Source organism: Canis lupus, chromosome 14 (genome assembly GCF_011100685.1).
Source record: "Canis lupus familiaris isolate Mischka breed German Shepherd chromosome 14, alternate assembly UU_Cfam_GSD_1.0, whole genome shotgun sequence".
Classification (NCBI taxonomy): Eukaryota; Metazoa; Chordata; class Mammalia; order Carnivora; family Canidae; genus Canis; species Canis lupus.
Genome location: NC_049235.1, coordinates 32,018,179 through 32,040,751, shown reverse-complemented (window position 1 = coordinate 32,040,751; position 22,573 = coordinate 32,018,179). Strand labels below are relative to the sequence as shown.

Sequence of the window (22,573 nt, the reverse complement as noted above, 5' to 3'; positions counted from 1 at the left end):
AGATGTTTTCTTCTCAGTTTGCTGACAGTTTTTATAATTGAAAGGATGTTAAATTTGGTCAAGGCCATTTTCCGTATCTATTGAATTAATTATATGGTTTTTCCTTTTGTAGGCTTTAAGATTAATGAATTACATTGATGGATTTTTGAATGTTAAAGCAGCCCTGTGTTTCTGGAGTAAAACAAATATATAATGTTTTGTTCTTTTTATATATAGTTGGATTAAATTTTACTAAAAGTTTTGTTCAAGAATTTTGTGTCTATATTCATGAAATATATTGGTCTTTACTTTTTTAAATGGAATGTCTTTATCTAGTTTTGATGTTGGGTTAATGGTGCCCTCATAGAATGAGTGGGGATGTATCTACAATGCCCTCACCCCCCCCACACACACACTTTATTTTTTTTTCCAGAAGAATTTGTATACATAGCATTTTTTTCTTAAGTATTTGGTAGAATTAATAAGTAAAACTATCTAGGTCTGGACATTTACAGGAATTTTTGAAACTATAAATTCATCTTCCATGATATAGGACTATTTAGGTTGTCTCTTTTTTAGTGAATTTTGGTAGACCATTTTTCCAAGAATTTAACCATTTCATCAAAGTTGTCAAAATTATTTCCATAAAGTTGTTTATAATCTTTCCTTATAATCCTTTTAATGTCTCTAGGTTATATCCCTACTCATATTGTTTTGGTAGTTTGTGTTTCTCTCTCTCTCTCCCTCTCTCTCTTCCTTTCTCCCTACCATTTTCACCACATTCCTCTGTCTCTCTATATTATTTCCTGCATTACTCATTATTTTTAAAAAAGATTTATTTACTTATTTCAGAGAAAAATAGAGAGAGAATGCAGGAGGGCAGAGAGAGAGAGAGAGAGAGAGAGAGAGAAAATCTTAAGTGGACTCCATACTGGGCATAAAGCCTGACACAGGACTTGACCTCAAGACCCTGAGATCATGACCTGAGCCAAAATCAAGAATTGGAAGCTTAACTGACTCTTAGGTGACCTAGAAAGAAACATTTTCATAGCACTGTTATGTGGAATACTTTAAAATTTATTGGAAATTTCCTCAACATCTTATGAGATATTGGTAATTTCCTTAACATTTTATGTTGTAAATAGGAAGAACTACTATTCTATAAATTTGGTATCTAGGGAATTACGAATTTAGGTAATTTTCCAAGTCTATAAAAGTAATCAGATTAGACAATAACCTTTGGGTTTTCCAGGTAAATTCATTCTCTCAATCCTGATTTCTGAGGAGTCACATGGGTGAAAAGCTATGTTTAAGAGATCTTTACTCTCCTGTGCTATTTCTCTGGGTGTATCATTTGGTTAAATTGAAACCAAGGTTACTCACAACTCCTTAATTTAGTCACAATTGATTTAAGTGGTCAGTTCACTATTCCTTAAAAAAAAAAAATGCAATGGCATTGGGCTAGTCATGGGAATTAAGTGTGTTAGAAATACATCCTGTGCAGTCAAAAAGCCCTATTGCTGACATTATTCATCACTTACTCAAACTATGTTTTAAAGAGAAAGGAATTATTCAAGGAAGTTGAATATATATTATGTGTGTATATAAACACATATATATTTGAGAAAGACAGAGAGACAAGCTGTTTATATGGCAGTAGGGATTGTAGTGGTCTGAAGTAATAGTTTGTTTTTAATGCCAGGAATCTGGAAAGAAAATGAGGGCAACAGTGAAATTGGGCTTAAAATATACTTCATAATGATTGATTTGTTATGAAAAACTATTTTTCACTCATAGATGAAATATTGCCATCTTATGAACTTTATGGGAAGAAGATGTTTTATAATATTTCATACATGGAAATTATGGTTTTCTTCCTAGTAAATTTTCACAATAAAAGTCTGAAGTAGGTGTTTGCTGGCATTGATTCAGCTCCTTGATGATCCTATCAAAGATCTAGGATCTTTTTATCGTTCAGCTCCATTGTTCTTATTTTGTTATCTTTTGCCCGTAGGATTGCTGCCTTATGGTCACAAGATGGCTTCTGAAGCTTCCATCAACTAAGGATACCTTATTCAAGTCAAGAAGCTGAAGGAAAGAGCCATGCCTCTGTGTCTGTTCCTTTTTAACAGGTACACAAAAATGTCAGAAGCCTATTGGCAGACTACATCTCATGGCCAGCACTAGATCATGTGACTATCTCTAGTTGCAAGGAAGGCTGGGAAATGAAGGAACAAAACTGTTATGATTGACTCAGTCTAATCATAATCCATCACCTGAGTCTGAGCACATTTCTACCCTAAGGAATAAAGTGTAGGAGCTAAATATTGGGCAGCAACTGACAGTGTCTGTCACACAGGGGCATGCTTTCATCCTTTATTACTATGATGTAAGGAGTGCTCTTCTATTTAACACAGAGGTCTATTTATTGACTAAGAAAGAAATACACTGGGGGTACCTGGGTGGCTCAGTCAGTTAAGCATCTGCCTTCAGCTCAGTTCATGATCTTAGGGTCCTAGAATTGAGCCCCATATCAGACTCTACTCAGCGGGGAGTCTGCTTCTCCCTCTCCCTGTGTGTTCTCTCTTTTGTTTGCTCTTGCACTCTCTGAAGTAAAAAAATAAAATCTTTTTTTTTTTTAAAGGAGGGAAAGAATTACCCTGTACTTTAAAATTCTTTACAAATGGCAAAATGCCTCTGTGAAGTATCTTTATTTATTGAATTTCTGTTTCTTTTACATTCATGGAGGAAAATCTAACTAATTTGTCAAATATTTGATTGCAGATCCAAAATAAAGGGAAATAAAACCTACCCTTCAAAATATATAAATATAAATTTTCATCAAACTTTCATGAAAGCCAAAAACACTCTGAAATTTAATCTGCACAGTAGTTGTACAGGAAATATTGGTGCTTTCACTTGCTTAATTCTAAAATCTTTAACAGTGAGCAGATACCAAGATTTGGTGTCATATGTGTGTATTACATCATTTAATCATCAGGATTCTGAAGTAAATATTTGGAAATAAATTGAACGGATATATACTAAACATCCACTTTGTTTCAGGAACTGTGGTAGTACAATGGAAATAAGAGATACAAATTAAATCCTTCAACCTTACAACAAAATGACATGAATTTCTTAGTAATATAGGGTACAGAGTAGTCAAAATCTAAACAGTAAGTTGGAGTCTTTGTTACCAAAGACTACCAGATTTGATATGAAGAAATAGGTATAGGGCTAGCCAGTCCATTTTAAACAAAATAAATAAAATTAATGGACATCACACCAAAAACACTGTTTTTTCTAATTTGGGAATAAAGAGATAGAACAAATATTAGGTGATAGTATTTTCCTACTTTCAAGCCAATTGTTTGGGTATTCTAAAGGCATAGTTTAAGTTACATAGGCAAAAGAAATAATGTTGTTACATTTAAAAGGTATGTTCACATACCAGTTATATTCTCTGTTCATTCTAGAGGCATATGAGTGAAGAAAAATAAAATATCTAGGCTCATAAGCATTTATTTTGAAAATATGATGATCTGAACTCCATGATAAAGCACAGGCCTCAAAGCTCTTCTCATATCCATTTTAGAGATGTTGAAACTGAGTCTCAGGTCAGTCACTTGTCCAACTCCTCACAGGTAATGGATTCATGATGGGACTTCTGGCAATCCTAAGGCAGTGGGTAAACTTTCTAAATTAATTTTGTATAATTAGTATAGTAGTGCTTAACCTTGGCTCACAATGTGTCACCTAGGAAGCTTTAAAAACATATTAGAGCCTGGCCCCCACCATATTTCAATTAATCCAAATATATGGTTTCGGAGCCCAGCCATCATTATTGTTTAAAAACAAACAAAAAAACCCTCTTCAGGTGATAATGTTTTGCAGCTAAAGATGAGAACCACAAATTATGCTGTAGAGCTGAAGATAGTATTAATTGAGTTGTTGAGTTAGGGTGATCCATAGTCAGCTGGTTCTCAAACATTCAGTCATGGGATATTTCCTGACTTGAATGTGAATATAGGCAAGTTCCTGTGTCTTATTTGAAGTATTGTTGTCATGAAGCATTATCTTTTCTAGCCATTCTTCTTCTATTTTCAAATGACTCAGGCTGAACAGTATACTTATTTCATGTTGCAACATGGTCCTTCACACGGCTGTCCAAATGCCCCATTTATCTTTGTGGTCGTGGGCATGGCTTGGAAACTTAGAACAATGCAAGTCATTTAGACATTGAAAATATCATTTCTGGTAATGCTTCAGGAAGTATTTTAAAGTTAATTTTCATGTCCATAGTGCCCTCCTTTGTGAAATAGATTAAAAAGTGGCTATTGGCAAGAAGAGAGGAAAACTAGGTGGAAGGAACATGGACTAACACTGAGATCTATGTGATTAGTCTTGATTTAAATGCTGGAAATGACAATTATTGCACTTAAGGCTTTTCTAATTCTGAATCTTTGTTTCCTGGAATATTTAACATTAAGTGTGAAGACTTGAAAAAGAGTTCAACTCATTCTTTTTAAAGGAACTAAGAGTCTAATGTTCTTTCTCTTTCTCTCCTCCATCTTTCTGTCTCTCTCTGTCTCTGTCTCTTTCTCTCTCTTTCTCACACACACTCACAGACACATTCTTAATTTTAGATAAAATGGAGGAAAAGGGCAGAGATTAATTCTGTTAGGTATAGTCTGACTTAGGATAAATTGTCCAAATATTATGGTCATTTCCAGGCTGTCTTTACTCAAATTTTAGGTAGATTGCTTTTCATGGTCTTTGATTCATCACCTCTGGTCCTCAGTGGTTAAGATTTTATGTGTGAGTATGTGTTTTTAAAATTGACATCACACTCTCCTCCCCTGCCTAGAGCAATGTTGTTTTTCTAAAATGACTTATTTGAATACCAAACTCACTATTTATCAGGCATGGGACTTTGGACAAACTTCTTAATTCCTCTGAGACTGAGTTCATTCATCTCTAAAATAAAGGTGATGTTATCTATAGCTTACCATGGCTGCAGGAATTAAAATGAGACAATTTATGTAAAGCACCTAGTACAAAGTCTGTGGCATGGTATTTCCTTAATAAATATAATTCATCTTCTCTTCTTTCCCCTTCCCTCTATCAAAATATATTTACAGGAAGAACCTGATACCATTCATTTATATGTAAGTGAGAATTTTTTTCTTTTCCTAGAGTATTGTATAGAAGTAGATTTCTAATAATAGTAATAATAATAGTCACAATGCTTATTACATATACTTTGCTATGAGAGTTTTTTGTGAAATGACTTATCCTCTATATAGAAATTTAATGCCAATAAGTGGGGAAAGGTTATTTGTGTGTGTGGTTGGTTGGAGAAGTCACTCCATGCTTGCAGCTTTCTACTCTGTATATGGAAGTTGTACCCCAAGTCCCATTCAGTGATGTGTTTGTATAGGCAGCAGAAAATAATCATCACAGGATGACCAATCAACAAAGTTCTTTCCCAGCTAACTCAGGGAAAGATTAATCATGAAAATAAGGATCTATAAGATGCAGACTCTGGGAAAGAAATTAGAGTGGACTTCTATAAAGATTGTTACAAAGAAATAATGATAATCAGAAAAATGGAAAATAATATCTTTAGCCATTGGGTGCCCTGATAGATATAACAACACAGGCTGGAAGACGTGAGAAAATGTGTGCAAAGAAGTCTTAAACTGTCATTGAAATATTTCTCAAAGACATTTCTGCTGGGGCACTTGTCAGAAGTGCCCTACGTCTATTTTTCTGGAGACATGAAACCCTTTATTCAAGGACCTGTGGAGAGAATGCAGACAAGGCTTTAGATTCTGCATTCTCATCCTCTCGAGGGCATACCTTATTTACAAAGGGAGATTTAGATTACAGGATCCCATAAAACTTGGCATAGAGAAATAGAAAACAAATATTTATTCTACAAGGATGGGTTAGCAGTGTTAAGGTAGTGAGACCTACCTTGCACAACCTAAAAGAAGTTTATTGAGTTGTTAATGGGATGATGTTATCTATGATTAACAAATGTTAAGAAACTGCTGTCAGATTTCTGGTAAATATTTAACAACACTTGTGAATCAGACAACAGAAATGGAATAAATTCCTCCCCCCTTTCTTTCCCCACATCCCCCCACCCCAGCCCAGAGCCACATTTTTCTTTTAGCTCAACGTCAGAAATAAGGTATTATTCAAAATAAGATTTTTGCCCCATGGAATTGGTTTGTTTGTTTGTTTTTGTAATTGTGTATCCTCCAAGTTTCTGGGTCAGAACAATGGGGAAAGTGACATAACCTCGAAGGACCCTCAGGTAAGTTTGCTTCATTTTGTTGATTCCCATAAAGAAATATAATATCCAGTTTTTACTGAGAATACTCTAATGCTTTAATCCTGATTTGGACTAAGGAAAACTATGTCTTTTTTTGTTTCTTTTTCTCTGTCTATAATGTGTATATATGTATTTATCTGTGTGTGTGTTGGTATACATTTTCAAAAAATATTTTCTGCCTTATTGAGCTCCTGACCACCTAGACAAAGGTTCCCTAAACACATGACTGTGTTATATTGAAACTTTTCTTGGTGTCATTTCTACCTGATTAGTTTCAGCTCTTTAGTAGCCTGGAGGTGGTGATAATTGATATCACAGGGGTCCAGAATATTGGCACATGCTTTCAAACAAAAGATCAAAGCAGATTTCCAGAGAAGTTCCAAGTATGTTCTAGAACTGCTGGCAAAGATTGTCACATATTCATGATTTATTAACTGTATGTACACCAAATAAAACAAAGTAGAGATTTAGTGCTTGCCTAGTCATTAATTTGTTATCCACTTACACTGATAGAACACATTAATTAGATTAATGGGTTAATTGACAGATGTCTACTTTGCTTTTTGTGTTATAGGTGGTCCTCCTATGTAGATGGCAAATGGGTTGTTCTATCCATGTGCACAATTCTTAGGGTGACTTTTGGCTTGTCTAAACATTGCCTAGGAATTGTTTATCATGGATGATTTAATACTCCTGAAGCATGTATACTATTAATTTCTGCTTAACAATCTCCAACAAAGCAAACATTTACACAAAGAGGGTGATTCCCTTCTAGCTGCAGGGATAGACCAAGCCAGTGGTACCAAAATAGATATGACTGTGTTTAGGTCTCCAAGACTTTAATCACTTTTAATGACTGTGTAAGTCGTGTTAGGAGGAAGGAAGATTTGGTGTCCCTCTGTGGCTATGCAATATATCTTGCTTTTTATTTACATGGCTACAATAGAGGGGGTATGCTATGGCTTTTCCCCTAACTCCATTTACCAGCTTTTAGTAGAAAGCCATATTTGGTGTATTTAAAAACATGGAGAATAGGCCAAGGCAAAGGAAGAGGAAGGATGTTTGGACAAAAGAAAGCTTCCCACAGGAATTACCAAGATTTCATTCCAGAGAGGAAGTCTTTCTCATTTGCTTCTTGCTCATGGAAATCTTTTTACCTGCCTTGCCAAGTTCTTAATACTGATATCTGGGATGTATTAAGCAATACAGAAAATTTATTTATCAGTTGTGATTCATCTTGATTATGAAAGAGCAGAGAAATCAAAGTTATTTTCCTCTCCGGAAGGTTCAGGATGTGTAATGCTTAATGGCCTGTTCCCTACTTAGAGCAAACGCATTCATCAAATGTGATACACTAATTGATAAATCACACACTAGGGCCAAAGATATTCTGAGAAATTAAGACTCCCTCGTGACACTATAACTTGGCTCTGAATTTGAACCAGATAAACATCAGTTTTTGTTTAAGTGCCACATTTGAAACTAAGTTGAAATGTACAGGCAATAAGTGATCTCTTCATCTCTCACAGATATCACTGGATTTAGAGTAAGAAGCCTTGTGCATTTGTGGTTCCTCTCTGAAATCAGCATCCTTCCATAGGGCTTTGGACCCAGTGGATTTGAATTGGGCTGTGGGGTATGTTCTAATGGCTCTGGCTGTTGCAAGGAAAGGAGAGAAAAGCATGGAGCCTGCCTTCTAGAGAGCTCCTGGTCCATCCTTGCTGCATGGAATTGAACCTAAACCCTTACACCTCAGAGATGGCCACACTTGAACTGTTGGAACCAAACCCGAAGAGCCAGGATGAATATAATACACATGATCTGCAGTCGTGTTATTTATTTTGCTAACTATGAATCAGCAATGCTAGAAATACTTTTCTTAACCTCCTTGAGATCTGAAGAGCTGACTAACAGCTGACTCATGTCGCTAATGGAAGGCTTCAAACAAGTTACCTAATCAAGACAATGTATTGTGTGGTTTTCTATAGGAAAACAAAACATCTGGTACTTTTCAATTAATAATAAACTAAATTTAAAGACAGAGTTTAAAAAAATTAAAGGCAGATTTTTTTCTCTCTGAATCCTTTAAGTTATGAGGATATTGTAGTAATCTCATTTCTTTGTGAGAATTTAAGATTTTAGCTATCTTTATAGATAGCTTTTGGTATCTTTATCGAAATTTTCTAAATAGAGATATTTCCACCTCTTGTAAATGTCAAAGCCACACTCAGCTGTCTCCAATGTCCTTAGAGGTGCTTATCCCTTGATCACCATCTCATTTTTCCTACAGGGTTTGGCTGACCTTTGTGTGCTGAAACCTACAAAAACCAGACCCTGGTCAAGAGCGGTTAGACCATGTGAGCAGTTACCATGTGACAGCAGACCATACTTGCCAAGGATGGGAAGCAAGAACTTAGGGATTGTGGCAATATGTTTAATGAAGACGATTAAATCTGGAAATCAAAGAATAATGTATAGAGTAATTCAATTTTTTTTAGCATGAGCATCTACTATGTGCCAAGTGCAATTCTATAAATCTTAGTGCCCATGACCTCATACACTATAATACACCGAATCCTTCCTTTATCACCCGTACTGACAACAGCATAGTCTAATGAAAATAGGAGGACTTCAAGGCAAGAGTTCCAAGTGCATTTTTGAGCACTGGTCTGTGCTTTTGTGACATTTTGATACTTATATTACTTGAATCTCAGAGTCCTGACTTATAAGAATAAAAATCTCATATTTAAAATAGTTGGCAAGCTGAGTAAGTTTTTCTGGAGTTCTCACTTTATACATGAGGAAAGTAAGGGAAATGACAGCAGTAAAAAGGAAATAAAGAAGTGGAGATAAGTCTAGAAAATACTGTTTATGAGGAAAAGTGCAATACTGATTGTGACAACTGTAGCTTAGAACTGAGATGGGATGACTCACCTGGGAGAGGACTCTGAAGGCAGGCTGCTAAAAGAGCCCGTGATAGCCCAGCATTGGGGTCCAGATTCCCATGCCAGTGTGTGTGGTCTGATAATAAATGGGCCATCCCGATTCTATTTGCCAGAACCATCTGTCTCAGGACAGAACTCATCTTTGTGTATCTGGAAGAGTAGGCTTATACTCTAGGCGAGAGGACAGGTGGTTGGTACAGAACATTGCCCTATGCCAAGTTGGGAGTCTCAGATCTCGGGTCTGTGGGACCTGAATCATAGTTGGGAAGTATGCTGCAAAATATTCTTGGGATGGCCTTTTCTTTCTGCCAAGGCTGCACAAATTTCTATAAAACTGAGAGAAACAGAAGGCGTTAGATAGGCAGGTTCTTGGAAGGGGAAGAGATCACTTGTTAAATGCTTTTTGTTTTTCCAATTTTAATCTTTCTTCATGTGACATAATGCTCATTAATTTGTTTTGAAAAGTGGACACACTCTACTTAGCTGTCACAGAGTTATCACTGATCTGGCAGGAGTCCAGCCAAGGATGAATAACAGCAGTGTGTCAAGCCAGGGCACTGTTGGCTAAAGCAGAGTGAGTGTGGACGTTTCTGGAATCCATGGAGATGGGTAGGGCACAGAGTCTCTGAGGTCAGAGAGTTGTTAAGTGCCTGCTTCGTAAATAGGGTTAAATAATGATCCCAGCGCAGAATCTGTTTATATTCTACTGCTTTGTTACGGCCCATAGGGATGGATGCCAACGTACACCCTGCAGCCAGAAAGTTAAATATCTACAGGTGCAATTAATCCTGATCACCGAAACACTAAAATTACTTCAATTGGCAGGCCATGGGGAGTGCAGACCATGGGGAAGGAGATAGTCCAAATGAAAAGAAGGAATGCATAAAGTGTGTAATCTATGCAGAGGAAATTGAAAATTGATTATGTTCAGATGGTTCATGAAATGTTGATTAATTCCAACAATGATAGTAGTCAGTTGCAAGAATGATGTCCCTCAGCACATGTTAAAAACTAGTTCCCATGCACTGTGCTAAAAACTAGCTGAGCTAGTTTTAACTGGAAGGGTGGCTTAGAATAGTAGATTATCTGGAAAAACACCAGGGAAGGGAGAGTAACATAGGCAAAGATGGAATTAGGTGGGTAGACCAGTGGATGGAGAATAAGGAAGTTCTTTTCTCATTGTTTCTAATTTTAGTGAAATAGGAAACAAGGTCATCAGCTGATGGTGAGAGGGGGAAGGGTCATGGGAAGTAGGACCGGGGAAGGGAGTGGCAGAGAGAACAAGATCATTGGCGGTGAGGTGGGTCAAGGAACTGCAAAGCTGTGGTAACAAAGATTTCTGCAGGGATATGAAGGTCACAAGAACTGTGAAAAGACCAACAGTGGAGAGAGATAGTGAGGCACAAGCTAAACTCTTTAACAAATGAAGAACAGTCTGGAGGATCTCTTTAGTTGATTGCAACAAGAAGAAATAACTGAGTGCTATAATCGCAGGCATGACTTAGATTGCTGAAAGCTTTTTCTAGAGATGGAAAGAACAATGATCCGGAAGCAACACTAAAAGCAGTGACCACAACTATTGCACTTCCTGGTCTGGTGGCACAAAGGTTTGGAAGATAAAACAGCAGCAGGGTGAGAACAGTGCCCTCAAGGGCTTCCAGATTTCAGATGCAGCAAGAAGGTGCAGAGAACATTCACTTAGGATGTTGAGGATACATGGGAATTTTGCTGATGACAGATAGGGAGTGCCCGAGAACAGAGAAGATCAAGGAAGTTAAGTGTGAGCTACAAAAGTGGGGCAAATTAGGGGAAAAACAAAGCCGTATGGAAATGACAATCCGAATAATGATGGATGACCTGGGGATTTCATTTCATTTGTGATTTTTAGAATTTGAGTATAGTTGGCGTACAATGTTAACATTAGTTTCTAGTGTACAGCATAGTGATTCCACATCTCTACACCTTATGTCCGCTCATAAGTGTAGCTACCATCTGTCATCATATAAGGCTATTACAGTACCATTGCCTATATTCCCTATGCTGTGGCCTTTATTCTAATGACTTAACTGGTAGCCTGTATCTCCTACTCCCCTTCACCCATTTTGCCCATCTCCCCACACCCCTCTCCTCTGCCAACCATCACTTTGTTCTCTGTATTTATATGACCTGGGTATTTTATTCTAAAAGAATAAAAATAGAAGATATTCTATTAGAAAATTAGAAAATAGATTTAATAGAAAGTTTATATTAGAAAATAGATATTCTATTAGAAAATTCTATTAGAAAATTCTATTAGAATATTCTAATAGAAAAAATAGAAGAATAAGAATGTTCTTATGAATATAGATTTTTAGGGGGGCCTCTAAAGGCAATAAAACTTAGCTTTATCTTCATCATCATCAGACTGGTTCAGTGCTTATCACTTTGGATACATCCTATATTAGATTTGTTCTGTTAGTGTAGGGTCTATCTTCTGGAACATGTTTTATTAACATTGATTGGCTGGGCTTGAAATAGTCTCAGAGGCCTTTTAGTTATTCCTCTGTGTATGTGCGTGCATATGTTTGGTCAGTTTTATGGAATTATACATACAGTAACAACTGACATTCTCCCTTTTTAGTACAGTATTTTATGAGCTTTGACAAATGTGTGTACTACCAAATGAAGATCTAGAACAGTTCTAATGGGTTCCAAATTCCTTTGTGCTTAAAGTCATTCTTGTTATACATATGAGTAGTTCCTTTTTCTTTTTGAGTGTTATTCCATTATATGGGTTTAACACAGTTTATTTGTGAATTTACCAGGGGAACAACATTTGGGGTATTTTCTCTGTTTTTGGTGATTATGAATAAAGCCACTATAAATATTTATATATACATTTTTGTGGGAGTATGAGTTTTTATATCCCTTGGGTAAAAAATCAAAAAGATTGTTGGATCATGTGGTAAATATATATTTAACTCAAAAGAAACTGCAAAACCATTTTGCAAAGTGACTGTATCATTTTGCACTCTACCAGCAATGCATGAGAAACTTCATTTTCTTCTCATTCTTGTCAGTGTCGGTATTGTCAGTTTTGTGGGTTTTTAAAAAAAAATTATTTTTATGTTTTAATCTATCACAAGGGTGTGTAGTATTATCACATTGTTTTAATATGCACTTTCCTAATGAGCAGTGATGTTGAGCATATTTTCATGTGCTTATTTGCCATTTATTTTCGTATCTTCTTTGTTCAGATATTTAACTTACTTTTAAAAACTGCTTTTTTTTATTATTATGGACTTTTGAGAGTTCTTTACATATTCTAGATACAAGTTCTTTACCTAACATGTCTTTCAAAAATATTTTATTGAGTTTTATTTTCATTTTCTTAACACTGTATTTTGAGGAGCAAAAATTTATATTATAGATAAATTTCAATTTATCAATTTCTTTTTAAAAAATATTTTATTTATTTATTTATTTATTTATTTATTTATTTATTTATTTATTTATTTATTTATTTATTCATGAGAGACACAGGGAGAGAGAGGCAGAGACACAGGCAGAGGGAGAAGCAGGCTCCATGCAGGGAGCCCGACATGGGACCCGAGCCTGGATCTACAGGATCACGCCCTGGGCTGAAGGCGGCGCTAAACCACTGAGCCACCGGAGCTGCGCTATCAATTCCTTTTTTTAATAGTATGACTGGTTTTATATGTGGCTGATCACTGCCTACCCCAAGTCACAGATCCTTTCCTGTTTTCCTCTAGGTATTTTATTGTTTGCAGTTTTACACTGAATTCTGTAATCCATTTTTAGTTAATTTTTGTGTATAGTGTTAAGATAAGGGTCACGGATTACTATTTTTTTGTATATTGATATCCACTTTTTCCGGCATCATCTGTGGAAAAGACAGATCTTTCTTTTTTTTTTAATTTTTTAAATTTTTATTTATTTATGATAGTCACACAGAGAGAGAGAGAGAGGCAGAGACATAGGCAGAGGGAGAAGCAGGCTCCATGCACCGGGAGCCCGATGTGGGATTCGATCCCGAGTCTCCAGGATCGCGCCCTGGGCCAAAGGCAGGTGCTAAACCTCTGCGCCACCCAGGGATCCCAAGACAGATCTTTCTCATTCGAATTCCTTTTGTACCTTTAGTAAAAAATTAGTTGGCCATATTTGTGTAGGTAAAATTATGGGCTTTATTTTATTCCTTTGGTATAATTAATACCATACTTTTTTGATTACTACTGCTTTAAAGAAAGTTCTAAACTCAGGCAGTGTGAGCACTCCAACAGTATTTGGTTTTCCATTACCTGAATATGGTATATATCTCCATTTATTTAGATCTCATTTCATTTCCTTCATCAGATCTTGTAATTTTTAGCATTTGGATGTTGATCGGCTTTTATTAGATTTATATATCATAATTTAATGCTTTTTGGTGCTATTCTAAATATACTTTAGAAAAATTTTACTACAGTAATTTAATTTCCAGTTGTTTATTATAAATACATCAAAATGAAATTGAATTTATATATTGGCCTGGGTCTGTGCTATAGTTTTTGTGGACTCTTTTAGGATTTTCTTTGTTATCTGTAAATAGTAGCTTTATTTATTTTTGTTTCAGTTCTTATACCTTTTATTTATTTATTTTTCCTTATCTCACTAAATACAACTTCCAGTATGGTGTTAAATAGAATTGGTAAGAGTAGTTATCTTTGACCTTTTCATGATCTTAGAGGGAAAACATTCAGTCTTTCTACATTAAGTATCATTTAGCTGTACTCTTCGTAGGTGTACTTTGTCAAACTGAGAAAATTGTCTTTTATTTCTAGATGTCTGAGAATTTTCATGATTAATGGATGATTTTACCAAATTATTTTTCTGCATCTGTTGAGATAGTCGTATGGTTTTCTTAAGTCTGTTCATATAATGAATCACACTGACTGATTTTCTAATGTTGGACCAGCTCTGTAGTCCTAGAATCACCTCACTTGGTCATGATACATTATCATAGTTTGTATATAGGGCTGGATTTTATTTGCTAAAGTTTTGATGAGGGCTTTTCCATTTATGTTGATGAAAGATACTGGTTTGTTGTTTTCTATTCATTTCAATTTCTTCATCTGGTTTTGGTATCAAAACCTCATAACAAGTTAGAATGTTCTTCTTCTCTAGTGTTCGGGAGATTTGGGGTATAATTCATATTATTTCCTCCCTATGTATTTGGCAGAACTTCCCAATCAGTTCATCTGGTCCTAGAGTTTTTCTTGTTGAAAACTTCTAACTACAAATTTAATTTCTGTAAGATGTATAATAATTAAATTGTCTGGAGACACCTGGGTGGCTCAGTGGTTGAGTGCCTCCCTTCGGTCCAGGGCGTGATCCTGGTGTTCTGGGATCGAGTCCCACGTCAGGCTCCCTGAATGGAGCCTGCTTCTCCCTCTGCCTGTGTCTCTGCCTCTCTCTGTGTCTCTCATGAATATATAAATAAAATCTTTAAAAAAATAATCAAATTGTCTGTTCGAGTAAATGTTGGCAGTTAGTCTTTCAAGGAGTTTGTCCCTTCCTTTTGAGTTGTTGAATTACTGATATTTATATCTCCTCCTTGTCTTTCTATCACTTCCTCTCTCCCTTTTTTCGGTCAGTTTGCTTACAATTTATTAATTTGATTCATCTTTTAAAAAAATCCAGCTTTTGGTTTCATTGATACTTTCCATTATTTTCCTTTCAAAATTTAACTGATTTTTCTCTTCTCAGTTTTATAATTTTCTTCTACTTGCTTTGGGTTTAATTTACACTCTTTCTAGTTTCTTAAGGTAGTAGCCAGATAACTGATTTGAGCCCGTTTTTCTTTTCTTATACAAATATTTAATGCTTTAAATTCTCTTATGCCATTCTCTTTGACCCATGAGTTATTTATAATATCTATTTAATTTCCAAATGTATGGGAATTTTCAATTTTGTTACTATTTTCTAGATTACTTTAGTATAGGACAGACTTCATGTGATTTTAATTATTATTAATTGGTTGATAATTGTTTCCTGAGCCCAAATATGGTCTATTTTGTTGAATGTTCCTTGTGAAATTGAGAAGAATAGGTATTATGCTGCTGTTAGATGCTTTGTTTTGTAAATTCTAATTACTCAGGTTGGTTGCTAGTTTTGTTCAGGTTCCATATTCTCACTGATTTTCTTGCTACTCATTTTATCAATTACAGAGACAGAGGAATATTTAAATTTCCTGCTCTAATTGTGGATCTGTCCATTTCTACTCTCAGGTCTATACATTTTTGCACTTGCATTTTGAATCTTTGTTGTTAGGCACATAAACTTTTAGGATTGTAATGTTACTCTTTGACCCTAAAAATACTCTTGTTCTGAAATTCATTTTGTCTGACATTAATAGAGTCACTACATCTTTCTTTTGCTTAGTGTTTGTATGGCATAACTTTCCCATACTTTTGCTTTTTTTTTTTTTTTCAAAATTTTATTTATTTATTCATAAGGGACAGAGAGAGAGTCAGAAGGAGAAGCAGGCTCCACATAGAAAGCCCGATGTGGGACTCGGTCCTGGGACTCCGGGATCATGCCCTGAGCCAAAGGCAAATGCTCAACTGCTGAGCTACCCAGCATCCCCCATACTTTTGCTTTTTAAAATGTTTTTATTAAAGACTATTTTTTTATTCATGAGAGACAGAGAGAGAGAGACAGAGAGAGAGAGAGAGGCAGAGACATAGGCAGAGGCAGGAGCAGGTTCCATGCCAGGAGCCTGATGTGGGACTCGATCCCAGGACTCCAGGATCATGCCCGGGCCTAAGGCAGGCGCTAAACCACTGAACCACCCAGGATCCCCTATACTTTTGCTTTAACTTATTTGAATCTTTAAATTTAAAGTGGTTTTTATTGTAATCAATATATATTTACATCTTGCTTTTTTTTTCTCTTCTAATCTAAGAATCTGATGTTTATTTAGTTTGTTTTGATCGTTTTCCTTTAATATAATCATTCATGTAGTTGAATTAAAATCTGTCATCTTGCTTGCTATTTTATATTTCATTTTTTCATTGTTTCATTTTTCTTCTTTTCCTGCATGTTTTTGGATGGAGTATTTTTTTTTTTTTTTTCCAAAACAGAGAGAAAGTGTGCCTGCATACAAGCAGGGCAGTGGGGGGTGGGTGGTATTGCACAGAAGGGCAGAGGGAGAAAGAGAGAGAGAATCTTAAGCAGGCTCCATGCAGGTATGGAGCCTGAGCTGGACTCGATGTCATGACCCTGAATGTTTTTAAAATCTCCATTTTATATATATATCCACCATTATTGAATTGCATTTTTACTACATTTAAAAATGTTTTTTATCTCGTGCTATAGCTTTGGCAATATACATCTCTAATTAATTACAGTCTATATTCATATAATGTTATACCTCTTAATGTGTAGGTTTGAGAACCTTATCAACAGCATTACACTTTGACTTCCATCCTCCTGGCCTTTGAGTTTTTGTTGCTATAGCTTTTTACTGTTATATATTTTATATACACATGATAAATTTGTACTATTTTTCTTTAGACAGTCAATTTTCTTTTGGTGATATTAAAAAGGAGAAAAATATTTTGTGTTTATTTTCATTTTAACCATTTTCAGAGATCTTTAGTTCTTGGTATAAATCTAAATTTCTGTCTTAATAGTCTTTCTGCCTAAAAAACTTTTTACATTTGATAATGCTTTGTGTACTGGTAATTAATTTGCTCATCTTCATCTGAAAAACTGTTTAGTTTGGCTTCATTTTTGAAGGATACTTTCATTGTATATAGAATTTTCAGTTGCAATTTTCTTTTCAACATGTCTTCTTGTTCTCATACTTTCAGATGAGAGATCAGTTGGCAGTTTTACCTTTGTTCTTCTATATGTAATGTGGTCTTTTCTTTCTTATTACATGATTTTCTTTTTCTTTTTGTTTTTTAACACCTTGTACATATGTCTATTTTTAAAAATTGTATTTATTCTGCTTGGAAACCTCAGAGCCTCTGGGATCTGCACATTAGATATCCTTCATTATTTTTAGAAAATTCTTGACAATCATTTCTTCAAATATTTATTCTGTCCCAGTCTCTTGTGTCTTCTCTTGGGATTTCAACTGGTGTATGTTAGACCATTTTATATCATCTTGTAGCTCTGGGATACTCTCATTGGTTTTATTCACTCTCTTAGTCTTCTCAGTTTAATTTTTATTGAATTATCTTAACATTTGCCGTGTTTTTTCTTTAGCTGCAAGATGTCTATATAAGTAACCATTGAGGGCTTTTATTTGTCTTTCTGTGAATCTCTTTCTAGCATTTCCATTTGATCCTTCTTATAGTTTTCATATACCCACTGAAATTCAATATCTGTTAATGCATGTTGACCACCTTTCCTGATAGAGTCTTTAATATGTTTATTATAGTGATTTTAAATTAATTCACTATATTATGGCCCAACATATGGGTCATCTCTGGTTCTGTTGATTGCTTTTCCTCATATCAGTGGGTTGTTTTGTCCTTGCTTTTTCTATGTCTTATAAGTTTACATTGAATCGTGTATATCATGTATAGAATAGTAGAGAGTGAAATAATTAGTATTTATGCTTGGAAATGGGTTTATCTATGTTCTCCTAGGTTATTATTGTGGGGTGGTAGGTCAACCTACTCAGAAGTGAGCTGGGTTTAAGTTTGGTTGCTGCTATGCATTCATTCACTGTATCCCTGCCTACAACTTCCTCTTGCATTACCTTGTGTTTAGGGTGGGGTCCCATTTGCGGGTTTGTTGTTCTTAATGTTAATGTTCCACCCTTAGCAATTGACCTTCTCTGTGTACTGGCACTTCAGAGAGGGTTCCTCTTCGTTCTTGACACTCCCAAAATGGTACACTGCTGTTGCTTTTTATTTTGTTCTTGCTACCCTTGGCAAGAAATGTGTTCTTTGTTTTATTCATGGAGAATCATAGAGTCATGGAGAAGAATAACTGAAATGGAATTAAATTCTCCTTGCATCTGTAGTTTACAGGAGTTCCATATTTTCATTTGGCCTACTCTTGGATTTTAGGAATTCATTACAAAATTTAACTGGATGTTTCTCACCCACTTGTATGGCAGGCCTGGCTTTCTTCTGTTCTCACTAGTAAGCCCATGCTTCTATTCCCTCTCTCTTTAAAGATGCCCATCTCTTTTTAGGCTTTAGGCTAGCTAGATACCATGTGAACTTACTTCTCTAGGCTCAAGAAAAGTCAAGATTTATAGTTTATCCAGCTTCTTCTAGTTGATAGACTAGAAGTGACACTCTTTTCACATTTCTATATCCTGGAGAAGCCAAAGGTCAGTATAAGCTTTTAGGTAAAAGATTTTTCTTAGTATTTTCATTTGCATTCATAACCAGAATAGATGTTGAAATATTCTTATCTTGATTATTTTGATATTTATATTGATAAAAAAAAACAGAGTTTAGCTTATGAAACTCTGAGCCCAGCCTATACAGTTTCAAAAAGGGGACAACTGTACATTCTACAAAAGGTGATTACATATGAAAGAACCACATCATTGGGCAATGAGCTGTCTCCATAGCCACTGGGGTAATCTGCCCCTATTTACTGCCAAATTATGGGCATAATGAGTCACAGGCACATTTCTAAATATATCAACAGCCTTGCAAAGTGTTTCAGGGGCACATCCATCAATTATGGTCATGAGAAAGGTCATAATAGTACAGGCTTTCATCACAATTCAGCTCTCCCTACCCAGTTTGCTTTGGGTGTGTTGAAATACTGTGATTGTTCAGTTAGAAGCAGCGTTCATTTTTGAGAAGGACTTACTGGAAATGAGTAAAATATCTGAGAGAGGCCGTCCCTTTAAAGGCCTACTTCCTTATTCAAAAGCTTTTTGTGTAATAAAAGTTTCTCAAAAACTCTTCTGTGAGATTCACCAACCTCATTCCTTCTGAGCTACTGATTAGAATCCACAACTTAAACTGAAGAAAAGATTAGCTGTATACTTGGATGCCAGCCATTTTCACTGAATTCCCCTCTTATATATTCCTATTAATAACACTGCTGTGTCCCTTCTTCCCACCATGGTGGGTATTTCTGTATCTTTGGCATCATTGGAAAATCCATAAAGTCCATTGACGTTTTCATGTGAATGTAAAATAGGGTGGAAACTTATAGAAAGCTACCTAAAAAACTAACCTTGGATAAAAGAAAATTGTTCTAAATTCTATTACTTTGAATAGTGTTCCCTTCCTACCAAAAATTATTATCCTGGCAATTTCCCACAGCCTATGTAAATAAACTCAGGTAACTGGAATCAGGAAATCAGAAAACATTTCAAAATTAAATATTAAAAGATCTTCTAAAGCCAGTATTCTTAATCCAGCAGTTTTGTATGTAATATAAAGCAGTTCATACTTTGCTTTGCTCATTTTTAGTCCAGAATCATGTGGATTTGTCAAACCTCAGGAGATTATTTATCAGAATGGTTAATTTCAATAATCTCTTTCCATCTTTGCCTACATGATAGCCTGAGTTTCTCCCTAAAGATGGAGGGTCATATTTTCCATGGACTATATAGATAGAGAAAGAATTCTAAAAAGAAGCCACACTTTTGTCTGCTTTTTGCAACCCATATATTTCCCCTTCTAATTAATTTAGAGGTCTTTCTTTCTTTCCTATTTTTTTTTACAGTGCTTCATCACTTACTGTTATTCATTCTCAATGTATTTACACTAACAATAAGTGATCAAGTTCTTAAACCACTAAGTTTGTGATCAGCCACATCTCTGTAAAAGTCTGGAACCACATCAGAAGTCTTTTGACACAAAAGTAGAACCTATTTATTTTGGAAGAAAAGCAACATCAGTGAAGACCAAACCATTTGGACATATTTTTGTTTGTGCTAGAACTAAATTAATCAAACCAGAAAAAATCGCCTAGCAACATCTGACATTAAAAAGATTCCATAATAAAAACTAAACCACATGGAGGATAAGATAGAAGACAGCCCACGCCTCCTCTAGATAAGAATCACAGTCTGTAAATGGAGCTGACTAAACCTTAAAAAGAGAAGATAGAAAAGAGATTAGAATTGATACAGAAGAAGAACTAAGATAATGTAAGTTAATATTCTTGAGTGCCTGCTAGAAATCATACCCTGTGCTAGGAGCATTAGATACATCTCATTTAGTTCTCACAAAACTGATTATCTTCATGTACAGAGAAGCAGACCAATTTAGTTAAAGACTAATCAACTCCTAAAGATCAACATCTATCTGTTTAGATTCTTGCTACATTTTTATCACTTATAAAGGAAACTAGGCAAATTAATTATCTCCAAACCGTAGCCAGAATGTAGTATTTTTTAAAATACATTTAAAGGATTCAAGTAGAGTTACTCAGAAAGTTAACTAGAAAGTCCAATGTTTCAAACTTTCTAATTGAGTTCTTTCTATTGAAACAAACACATTGGCGGTGGGCCATATTTAGGCAGATTCCCACAGAAGCAGCACTGATGCACAGAGCTGGCCACGGCTACCATCACTTAGTAGGGAGGGTGATTTTGAGAGTGAGAACTAAGAAGTGCCAAGATTGGAGAGTCTTGCCAAGTATAAACATTAAATCTTGTAAATAGCAGAATTAAAGTTATTTTTTTATACTGAAAAAAAAAGCATAGAGATCAATATCATGTCATAGCAGAAGAAAGATGAGAGCAGCTAAAAATAAGTGAAGGGATTTTTAAGATGAGCATTCTACCGGGGCAGAGGATGGGGAATATATATGGACTAACATGAAGGCAGGCTTCAGTAGTAGATAGAAACTCAGCAGAGGTCAATACTTGGTGGCATAGATGACCTGGTTTCTGGGACATCTGGTTTATAGGACATTAATTTCTCCCTCTCTCTCTCTCTTTTTTTTTTTTTGTGAGGCCATGGGGAAAGTAGGCATAAGTGAAATATGTGAATTTTGTGAGAATTTACAGTCCTGGGTAATCTTCATATTCAATATTTGTCACTTTATTGTTAATGAATTCTTTGTTATTTTGCTTCAAGAATGATTTGGCAAGCTGTATGTTGTTGGCCATATGGCAACATTCCTGAGAATGCTAGTAGAATATGCTAGAGAAGAAAGTAAAAACCTGTTTAGGACTTTTGAGTCTTTGACTATGATTGGCTTTCAACATGTGATCTGCCACGTTGTGGTTTGCAAAGTTTCGATATTTACATGGTTTTCTTGGTTAGTTACACTTTTGCTTAGTGGGTGCATATGTTTCTGTGTATGTAGTTTTTTTTTTTTTTTCTTTAAATCCTGTGTGCCATGATCTAAGCCACCAGCACCCTATACAGTTTTACCTTGCTGGTCCCAAGGAGTTGTGAGGCTCTGAACAAATTAAGAAGGAGCAGATAGCCCTACAAAGTTACAGCCTTCCTGGTATACTTGGTTCTAGTCACCACTCCCAACCTCTCTCTTAACAGGTTACTTCATTTTCCATAGAATAAAACTAGGCTTCCCTTCAGACTCTTTGTCCAATGTACATAGAAGCTTTCAAGAAGGTCATTCTATCCAGGGAAGGAAGCAAAGTCAAAATGAGATAGAGTGAGATCTTAGAAATGCTTAATGAGTTTAATTCTGCCCTTCAAACTTAGCAGGGGAAATATTTTGTCTCTCTTGGCAAATGTGGAGAACATTCTGTGTTCATCTTCATACTGAATTCATCAAGAATGGACAGACTAATGAATTGGCTCCCCTGAGAAACATTTGGCCTCACTTCTAACAGTATTATAAGAAAAATCTATTCTTCCTACTAAGTCTCCTCAGCTTTGGTCTTTCTTCATCCTACTTTGAACTTTCTCTCTTCTGCAAAATGGACCCAAACATATATCCCTCATAGATAAAAACACTTCACGCTGGGTCAGTGGACCTAGGGACACAATTCTCCCCTTCCTATACCACTTAGCATTATCTATAAGAACCCCTGGCAAGCTTCCTAGGTGCTTTATTTGGAACTAGCCTCAAGGAGTCCGTAATTCTCAAATCTGCCCTAAGAATATTATAGAGCAATCTTTAAAGTTTATCAAGATTTGTCTTTCAAGAGAAATCTAGTAGTTAAGATAGTCTTCTAGCATGTTTTCTAAAAATTACATAGGATATAAAACACATATATTGTCCTCATGGGTAAAACATATTTTTACCTTTATATAAATAAGTAAAAATAGTTTTTTGCAATTAGAGATCCAGAGAAAGTTTGTCCTTAAAAAGGAAAAAACTGACAACATTGAAAAATGTTCGGTCATATTGT

The 22,573-nt window shown here is 35.4% G+C and overlaps 2 long non-coding RNA genes across 3 annotated transcripts in view; one reads left to right on the top strand and one right to left on the bottom strand.

Moving 5' to 3' along the window:
* LOC119867207 overlaps positions 1-22,573 on the bottom strand; it is a 182,952-nt gene that overhangs the window by 35,193 nt on the left and 125,186 nt on the right. The gene's annotated exons all lie outside the window — the stretch shown is intronic.
* Positions 6,114-8,796, top strand: LOC102153624. The gene is made up of 2 exons (XR_005369498.1): positions 6,114-6,307; positions 8,616-8,796. It is a non-coding gene; the product is annotated as an uncharacterized LOC102153624 (long non-coding RNA).